This window comes from Zerene cesonia, chromosome 24 (assembly GCF_012273895.1).
Source record: "Zerene cesonia ecotype Mississippi chromosome 24, Zerene_cesonia_1.1, whole genome shotgun sequence".
NCBI classification, from domain to species: Eukaryota; Metazoa; Arthropoda; class Insecta; order Lepidoptera; family Pieridae; genus Zerene; species Zerene cesonia.
Genome location: NC_052125.1, coordinates 3,400,741 through 3,411,865, shown reverse-complemented (window position 1 = coordinate 3,411,865; position 11,125 = coordinate 3,400,741).

Genomic DNA, 11,125 nt, shown 5'->3' with positions numbered 1-11,125 from the left:
CACCATCAATCAAGATTCTTTAATTATTACTAACTTAATTATAATATTGGGGAATGCATTGTTTTTAACGCAGACTGTTTTAAATTACTTTTACTAGTTTGAGCGTTTTTAAACACGATTCATTGGTATTTATTTATAGTAAGATATCGTTCGTTCGTTCGTCCTATCCTACTTATATTATAAATGCGAAAGTTTGTAAGGATGTGTGTGTGTTTGTTGCTCTTTCACGCAAAAACTACTGAAATGCATGCAATGAAATTTGATACGTAGATAGCTGGACAACTGGAATAACATACAGGGAACTTTTTATACCGATATTGCTACGGGATACAGACTTACGCGGGTGAAACCGCGGGGCGCAGCTAGTTCGTAAGGCGTATGAATGACTGACCAGCTGAGCTATCAACTCACAGTCCAAATTACTGGACCGATTGGGGTGAAATTTGACATGCAGACATCAACTATGATAAAGGCATCCGCTTAAAAAAGGATTTTGATAAATTCTACCCCCAAGGGGATAAAATAGGGGATGAAAGTTTGTACAATGAAGATTTGTTTTTAACACGCGGGCCAAGCTGTGTGCAACAGCTAGTCAAAAGTAATTATAAGGCTAATAATCATATGTTCGTTCCAGAAATCTCATTTGTTTATATAAATTAACATGTATCAGGATTCGGATAATTGAATCACTACATAGTATAAAACAAAGTCGCTTTCTCTGTCCCTATGTATGCTTAAATCTTTAAAACTACGCAGCGGAATTTGATGCGTTTTTTTTATGATTTTTTTGGGTTTTTCTTTTAATATATAGAGTGATTCAAGAGGAGGTTTATATGTATAAGAACATCTATTAAACAACTCCGAAATACCGCGTGCAAAGCCACGGGACATAGCTAGTAAAGCAATAAAAATATGTGTAAACCAATTTAATAATGATTTAATATAATCAGAGTTCATTTAATATAACAGTGTTAATGGCCACAGATAATTAAATACAATACTAGTATTGTGGTGTTATGTTGGTAGCAATGGATTTCAATCCAGTGTTGTTTTATCAAAGAATAGTGTCAGGTTTTTTTTTAAGTTATTGTTTTATAGTATTTTCTTGTGTTTGACAAGAGTATTATACATTTAGAAATTAAAGACTTTTTAACGGATTTTAAACGCGATTTATTCATTATATTATTAACCCGACGTTTCGAACACTTTGCAGCGGGCGTGATCACGGGGTGACTGGAAATCAAACACAAGAAAATAACATGTACATAATTTGTATATGCTTCTAATCTTCCTGATCCTGTATCCAATAGGTTGCCTGGAAGAGATCAGTCTTATGTGATAAGGCCGTCCGTTTATTAGTTTTGGATCAAATATGTTATAGAGGTTATTTTGTTTGGTAAAACTATAAAATATACATAAATATAATATATAAAAAATTGATTTTTTCGTCAATAACCTAAAACGGCTAAACACACTTAAATTAAAATTTTCAATCAATCCAAAAAAACACTGTATAAAAAATCGCTCATACAAACAATTCTTTCAGACTTTCTAAAAGTCTAGATTTATCTAGGAGTGAATGCATTAGCGGTATCTCATCTTGATACCTGCAACACCATACAAGGAAACCTTTCAACACCTATACTTTATTCATACGTGAGGCGATGCCTGCAAAATGGATAAGGACGGCCATTCAGTGGGCGACGAAAAATACGTGTTATTTTAATGCATAATTATATGCATTTAATATATTTAATTTATGTAATTATGCATTTAAATAGTACGTTATGCATTAGAATAATAGTTTGTGAGGATGTGTGCGTTTGTTGCTCTTTCACGCAAAAACTACTGAATCGATTGCGATGAGATGAAATTGAAACGGCTGGGCGTAGCTAGTGAGATAATAAAACTACACAAAATTTTCATAAATTGCCACAACAATAAAGCATTTATATATACTAATACTAGCTGTGACCCGCGGTTTCACCCGCGTCAGTCCGTATCCCGTAGGAATATCGGGATAAAAAATAGATGTTGGCTGATTCTCATAGATACCGGATAAGCACAAAAAATTTCATCAAAATCGGTCAAGCCGTTTCGGAGGAGTATAGAGACTAACATTGTGACACGAGAATTTTATATATAGGATTATAAAGCTGAAGAGTTTTTTTGTTTGAACGCACTAGTCTCAGGAACTACTGGTCTGATTTGAAAAGTTCTTTCATTGTAAGATAGCCCATTTATTAAGGAAGGCTATAGGCTATATAATATGTACAATGGGTGAAGCCGGGGCGGACCGCTAGTAATTATATTTATTAATCCAGTCGGGCAATGAGTGGCCCTCTTTAAGGACACCCATACATCCCTAAGCGTTATTGTATTTAACGGTGGTTCATTCCGGGATAAGGACGGGATACTAAAAAGGATTCGTAATTACTAATTATTCGTACGGGTTTAACGATGTTTGGAGTAGAAAGTTTTATGGATAACGGTTTAGCCGTTGCAATCTGCTGGTTTTATGAATATTCGTTTTTGTATTTATTTTTGTTATGTATGATTTAGATAAAAATATACTAAAAACCTATAAAACTCTATTTTATAAGAATTTATTTCACAATTTTACTTTATCAGGTTCACTTTAGTATCTCTTCTTAAAAAAAAACTGTCCGTCTGACTCTTCTACACTGCTCAAACGATTTGAATGAAATTTGGTATATAGATAGTTTGAGACCTGATCCTATTTCCTCTTCAAAGGATTGATATTATACCATATCTGAGGGTTCATTGGAAATTGACACCCCATCCAATTTATGTCAGTGCCAACAGTTGCTTAACCTCGATAATTACTATTTATACTTAGTTCTAAGTTGTGTTTGATATTACGCGAGTAGACGTCCTTCCTACTATCCTATCCTACTAATATTATAAATGCGAAAGTTTGTAAGGATGTGTGTGTGTTGTTGCAACGCAAAAACTACTGAACCGATTGCAATGAAATTTGGTACGAAGACAGCTGGACAACTGGAATAACATATAAGCAACTTTCCATCCCGATATTCCTACGGGATACAGACTTATTCGGGAAAAAACCGCGGAGCGCAGCTAGGGAGTTGTATATATAAGTCAAATAATTTCATTATTATGATAAATGAGATTTATTTATCACTAAACTACATTCACTAATTTATTTACTATCTTCACTACCACTACTACTAATATTATATTTAATACTTTATCTTTATCGAATTTTTTCTATTCCTTCAAAAGTTCTCATTTATAAAGCAATTCAATGCTATAAAACTAAAAACTATATTTACTACTTATTTACTATATTTACTATTATTACTACTTATATATTTACTAATATAATCATTTCTCTATTAAAATGAAAGTTGCATTTACAAAAACAGCCATAAAACATCGAATTTTATTTAATCCGACTTCAATAATGTTTCATTAGGCCACCCGATGGCTTAATGAATCTACCTGTTTACTCGGCCCGGGTCTCGAATCCTGTAAATGAGCTAATTCGTACACTTTAATACATTTTATGATCTAGTGGAGTGGGCTATGAAGTATAGACAGGACGGAGAAACACACTAATATTATAAATGTAAAACTTTGTTTGGATGTTGGTCCGTCAATCATGATGAACTACTGGACGGATTTTGATGATATTTGGTACACAGACAGGCCTACGGACTAAACAAAAACTTCATAAAAACAACGGTAAAGCCATTTTGTTGGAATTTATTAACATATGTAAGTATATGTCATCATCCATCCATTCAGACCGGATAAGTCAATTCCTGGACGTAAGTCACCCCCAAAACGTGCCTCGCTTATCGATAATATCAGATATAAGATGTGTTTTAATAATCTGTGCCATGAATAATTGTCTGTATATACAGAATATACAGAATATACAGAATATGCAGAATATACAGAATATATAGAATACAGAGGTCGCTTTATTACTTGTCGCAATTCGTTTAGCGCATTCGTTGGTATTGTGCCTTGGTGTTCATATCTTGTTCATTCAAAGTTCGACCCAACTACCCTCATTTTGATAATGGTCTGTAACTGGCTGCGGTTTCTTATCAATGGACTACATAGAGAGATGTGAGAACTTCAGTACATTTTTATTACGATCAAATTTTAATAAAACTTATTCATTTTTAGTTTAACAATATACTAATAAATACTGTAATTGAGAAAAGTAGGGTAGTCTAAAATAACTACCCGCTCTATATATCAATAGCTCTATAGCTCAACATTTGGCCAGCGCTCTCTGGTAAATATTTACCTGTGACTCACAGCGTCGTTGCGGGCTAAAATGGCGCTCGGGTTAGCTTTTAGAATATCGACCTAATTCTAAAGTTTGTACTGATATTAAATTATTTGCCTATATTTCATGACCTAGATTGTAGGGGCGTGGCTTAGTCTAGGTGAAATTGATTTGTTGTTTAAAATAGCTGCTTCTGTAAAATATTGTGGACATATTTTTAAATAATAATAAAACTAAGATAAAAGTGATTGAATTTACATTTTTTGAATGGTATGTCGGTAAAATATTGTACCGTACCATGTCAATCAATATACTTTAGGTTAAATTGTTATCTTAAATACTATATCTTAAAGGATAAATTAAAAAAATGAAGAAGTTTAAGTGATCAAAACGCTGTTGATTTTTCATGTCATAAAGTTATCACAATTTATACTTATTATTATAAAAAAAAACTAATTTTAATCCATCTTCAAAAATTATAATTTCCATATCTAGTAATAGTGCTACATCCGCCGCGCATAAGCCTAGGTCTGTAACTCTATAATGCAGTCATGGCAGGCTGCGGCTGGTGTCCCACCACACATTAAACTCTCTAAAGGGCCTCTGCGTGTTGGATCTGTGTCCTAACGTAAGCCTTCCAAAAGACCGGGTGCTTTCGTTCTGGAGGTACCCGAGTATTATGGAGAGATACACATAAAAATAATATGCTTTATTTAGCACCAATCACATTACAATGAAAAAAAAGAAAGCAGTGGTGGCTCAGTGGTGAGAACCTCGGTCATCAAAATCGATAAGTCGAGGTTAGAGACCGGGCGAGCGAGCAGGAAATAAATTGATTTTTTAATTTATCTGCACATGTGGATAATATCACCACTGCTTAAAACGGTGAAGGAAAACATCGTGAGGAAACCAGCATGTCCAAGAATCAAAAGTTCGACGACATGTGACATCTGCCAACCCGCACTTGGCCAGCGTGGATTATGGTGGATTATGGACTGAACCCTCATAGGAAGCCTGTTTCCTAGCAGTGGGAACATGCATAGGCTGATGGTGATGATGATGACATTACAATGATAACAAAAAAACTCGAATTTTTTATGTCGCATTTAATTATTTAATTATTTTTGTTGTATTCAGATATTCAGCAGTAAAGATTATTCTTCGATATAATTATTTATCCAAATAAAAATCGATTTATGCGGCATTTTATGACACTTTGATGTTTATAAAGTTTTATATCCAGATATCGCGTCGAGTTTTTATAACTCGCGAATGAGCAATATCTTTTATTTTTCTTTTGTTTGTTAGTTCGCCCGAAATTGATGAACCGTTTGAGATAAATAGATGTTATGATATGTTAATAACGATATATCATAGTTTGTAGTTATGTCTATACTTAACTAGCTGCGCCCCGCGGTTTCCCCCGCGTAAGTCCGTATCCCGTAGGAATATCGGGATAAAAAGTTGCCTATATGTTATTCCAGTTGTCCAGCTGTCTACGTATCAAGTTTTATTGCAATCGGTTCAGTAGTTTTTGCGTGACAGAGCAACAAACACACACACATGCTTACAAACTTTCGCATTTATAATATTAGTAGGATTACTATTGAATCGTTCCGGCTCCGCTCGTTTTAGACCCGGTATAAATACAGATAAAACACAGTCTGTATATTATTAAAGAAATAGCTCTCTAATAGTAAAAATATTACTAAATTCGGTCGAGTATTTATGATCGCAACAAACAAACATATAACACTTTGATAATAATACTAACTGATCGCTCCGGCTTCGCTCGTGCTACATTTAAAGCACTCAGGGATTACACACATATCCAACATAGAATATTTGAAATCGATTCACTAGTTCCTGAGATTAGCGCGTTCAAACAAACAAACTCTTCAATATTATATGATTACAAGCTGTTCGCCCTGGCTTCGTCCATAGTACATACATAGCCTTTGCTGTGAACTTTCTAATGGAATTTTTGAAATCGGTCGAACGGTTTTTGCGTAAAAACGTTACAAACATACAAAAGCTGATTCTTTATTATATTAATGTACACTATAAACTATGAATATAAAATATCACTGTTATCTAAATAGCGTATGTTCGTATATGCAGAGCCACTGAATATCTATTAAAAATACGATAAGCTTAACAAAATCATTAGCATTAGACTAAGGTTGTATTATAAATGGATCGTGAATGGCCATAAATGATCTTGAATAATGTGGGATTGTGGGATTCGACGCCATTTTCTTATTCATGCCTTTTTAGCGCACACAATAAAGATTCCTAACAGAGAACAAGATAGTCTAATAATAAAATACTTTTAGAAATTAAAAACTTTTCGACTGTTATAACAGTCTCCCCGTGACCACGCTCGCTGTAAAGTGTTCGAAACGTCGGGTTAATAATATAACGAATAAATCGCGTTTAAAATCCGTTAAGTTTTTAATTTCTAAATGTATAATACTCGCGTAAAATCAAACACAAGAAAATACTAATAAAATACTTGGTCTTTATGGTCAATTTGAATTATATTTTAGACTAGCGGTCCGCCCCGGCTTCGCCCGTGGTACATATATAGCCTATAGCCTTCGTCAATAAATGAACTATCTAAAACTGAAAGAATTTTTCAAATCGGACCAAAAGTTCCTGAGATTAGTGTGTTCAAACAAACAAACTCTTCAGCTTTATAATATTAGTATAGATAAACATTTTGAACCATTAGTTAATTTAGTTAATAAATAAAAAATCTGCGTAAAAACTAAAAAACACATTCATCATCATCATCATCAGCCCATATACGTTCCCACTGCTGGGACACAGGCCTCCTATGAGGGTTCAGGCTATAATCCAGCACGCTGGCCAAGTGCGTGTTGGCAGATGTCACATGTCGTCGAACTTTTGATTCTTGGACATGCCGGTTTCCTCACGATGTTTTCCTTCACCGTTTTAAAAACAATTTTGTATGTAATCACATTGTAATGATAAAATCAAATAAATTGTCTCACATTCTCTTATCCTACTTATCCTACTAATATTATAAATGCGAAAGTTTGTAAGGATGTGTATGTGTTTGTTGCTCTTTCACGCAAAAACTACTGAACCGATTGCAATGAAATTTGGTACGTAGACAGCTGGACAACTGGAATAACATATAGGCAACTTTTTATCCCGATATTCCTACGGGATACGGACTGACGCGGGTGAAACCGCGGGGCGCAGCTAGTAGACAATAAAGAAATAATTTAATCCCAGCGATCCTAATCAGGATAATAAGATAAACTCATGAAACTATTGTACTGTCGCCGATCCGCGATAAGTGTACAGAGTTAGAAAAATCTATCCATTTACAGATTCTCTCTAAAGGGGTCGATTACATACAAACATGTAAACATACAAGTGAAGCTAATAAAAGCGTGTTAAAATATACTAAGACTAGCTGCGCCACGCGGTTTCACCCGCGTAAGTCCGTATCCCGTAGGAATATCGGGATAAAAAGTTACCTATATGTTACTCCAGTTGTCCAGCTGTCTAAGTACCAAATTTCATTGCAATCGGTTCAGTAGTTTTTGCGTGAAAGAGCAACAAACACATACATCCTTACAAACTTTCCCATTTATAATATTAGTAGGATAGTAGGATAAACAGGATATGAGAATGTTAGACAATTTATTTGACTGAAAGAGTAACAAACATCCAAACATACATCCATCCATACTCACAAACTTTCGCGTTTATACATTAGTAGGATATTTTAAAGTCGTATTAATTACAAACAAGAGCGCAAACCATAATACTCTCTCACAAAATCGGTCAAACCATTGAGTTAATGTAAAAATTTCAATGGCATTGTATATGTGATTGATACACGATCCGAACCCTGACCCTCGCGAAATATTTTAAGTAATTACTTGTCCAAGTGTTCATTTATTTTTATCGATAAATTATCCATTCAAATGGAGTCGGCCGATCTGTTGCGAGATACGTAAATGTGTTATATATATACTTTCGGTCGTAATCTTAATCGGCTTTGATGAAATCCACGGTATTATTTTTAACTAGCTGTTGCCCGCAGCTTCGCTCGCGCGGTCTAAGCTCACTAAATTTATTAATTTACATGGTACAAACTTTGATGCCCTGTTTTATCCCCTTGGGGGTAGAATTTATCAAAATTCATTCTTAGCGGATGCCTACGCCATAACATCTATCTGCATGCCAAATTTCAGCCTGATCCATCCAGTGGTTTGGGCTGTGCGTTGATAGATCACTATGTCAGTCAGTCAGTCTTTGAGTTTTATATATTACTAGCTGCGCCCCGCGGGTTCATTATTTCACTCGCTCTTATGCAGAGTGTACGTAAGGAAATTATTTAATCCCGACGATCATAATCAGGATAATACGATAAACTCATGAAATTATTGTGTCGTCACCGCTCCTTGATACAAAGTTTTATTAAATGTCCGTTTAGAGTCTCAATCAAGTAAAGAAGTCGGTTATATAAGCGTTAAAAAGTACACATTTTTAAAGAAATAAATTGATAGATAATAATAAAGTGCAGAGCCAGGTAATGCAATAAATCGTCTAGTTCATATTTAGTAACCTAACAATCACATAACTCGATCTTTTCGCGCCAAACCATCTCAAACGTCATTAGCGCTATAAATGAGTTTGGCATAACGAACTCTGTGTTGCCACAATGGCGGCCCATAAATCATATGTCACTTTGACAGCCGATGAAAGGAGGCCCGTCAGTGCCGATACGAACTTTTTAGTGTTTCTTTTAAATATCTTTGATTAATTGAGTTTTTAATGTTTTGAATAATTGTAATTTTTTAACGTCGCCGATTGAATGGGTTTCGAATGAGTGGTATTGTGCTGGTTGGAGATTTTGTATGTACGTACATGCTACTTGTCCTTGCTGTGAATGCTGAACCGATATGTGTTATTCACGAATACAGTAGCTTTATATAATTTTAAGGTCATTGTCTATCTTCACAGCGAATTTCACCAAAATCGGTTAAGTAGTTTTTTCTTAAAAGACAAATTAAACGAGTAAAGAACAAGTTCATAAAAACAACACATTTATAGCACTAATTTATTATTAGTTGCGATTTACCCTTTAAACATATTAAATACAAGATTATCTTTTTAAATTACAAGCGGATTTCATAGTTTTTCTAAGAAATAATTTAATCTTTTATCTTTATCTAGCGGTTTTTATGTTGTGTCAGCAAATGTCAGATTTTCGCCGACATTATTACAAATGAACTGACGATAAACATTTTTATGGACTCACATGTTTATCAACTGAAATTCTAGAAATTTCTTAAAAATAAATTCATTTAAAAGTGCAGTAAATATCATAGGTATTATATTCTTTTGTATTATTGTTCATAGTATTAGCTTCAGCCTGTATGTAACCGATTCTTGTATTTTCTTGTGTTTGACTTTACGCGAGTATTATACATTTAGAAATTAAAAACTTTTTAATGGATTTTAAAAGCGATTTATTCATTATTTTATTAACCCGACGTTTCGAACACTTTACCGCGAGCGTGGTCACGGACAGACAGTCATGAAGTCTTTTAATTGAACATTATTATGTGTGAACTACAAACAACTATTATTACACCAAAATCTCCACTGGGAATCGAACCCAGGACATCTCAATACAGAACTAAATGTACTAAAGAGGCGGTTTTAAAAAACAAATATAGAATTTAATTATTTAAGAAATGATTCGCGCTTACCGGTTCTATATGTATCCTAATTAAAACTGATCAAACTTCACGAAATATTATAAATACCAAAAATACTTTCAAACGGTGGAGTTAAAGAAATCGCTTCTCAGATTTCGGTAATTAAAGCATCAATTTTTAAATTCAATCACGACAGGTAATTTAATGATAAAGTGATATTTTAGTCATCGAATGGTGACATTCAAAATGTAAAAGTACCTAAAGTAGTATCTGATTTTGAGTGGAAAAGAATTGTTTGATTGTTACGATTTAACTCAGAAACAGATGGACCGATTTTGAAAATTCTTTCACTATTACATAGCTACTTTTTACAGAGTAACAACGGCAATAAAAAAAAATCATAATTAAGCTAGCTCGACTCCCACATACAAAATATCACCATTACTAGCTGTCCGCCCCGGCTTCGCCCGTAGTACATATATAGCCTATAGCCCTCCTCAATAAATGGGCTGTCTAACACTCACAGAGTTTTTCAAATCGGGTCCTTAGTTCCTGAGATTTGCGCAACCAAACAAACAAAACTTCAGCTTTTTAATATTACTATAGATTTAAGATTCAGTACTATTTCTCATTTTCTTTTATTTACACGTGTTTTTACTCAGATTAATATTGGTATTTTTTTTAAGGAATTCTCATTTGACATTTTAAAGATATAACGTCCATAACAAAGACAATACAAAACTTATAGACGTAAATAGCGGCCATGTTGTTGCTATAAAAATCTTATCACTAGATAACGTCATGTGATAACGCCACTTCGAGCAAATCTAGACTCTAATGCAACGAAATAGGTTTTAAATTAACTAGTAGCAATGTTGTTTTATCCGTTAAGTCTAGCTTCATAAAGTCATATATATTTTTTTTTGTCTTAATTGTAGAGGAAATTGAACCTTATTGTGTAAGCAACTAGGACTTGTATTTTTAAATGTACGCTTATAGCTTGTTCACACTGCATAATATGTCCATAATTGTTGCTTATTTAGTACTGTAATTATTAACACGCTTTTATTAGCTTCACTTGTATGTTTGTATGTATGTATGTAACTCACACCCGTTTTTCTCCCACTTC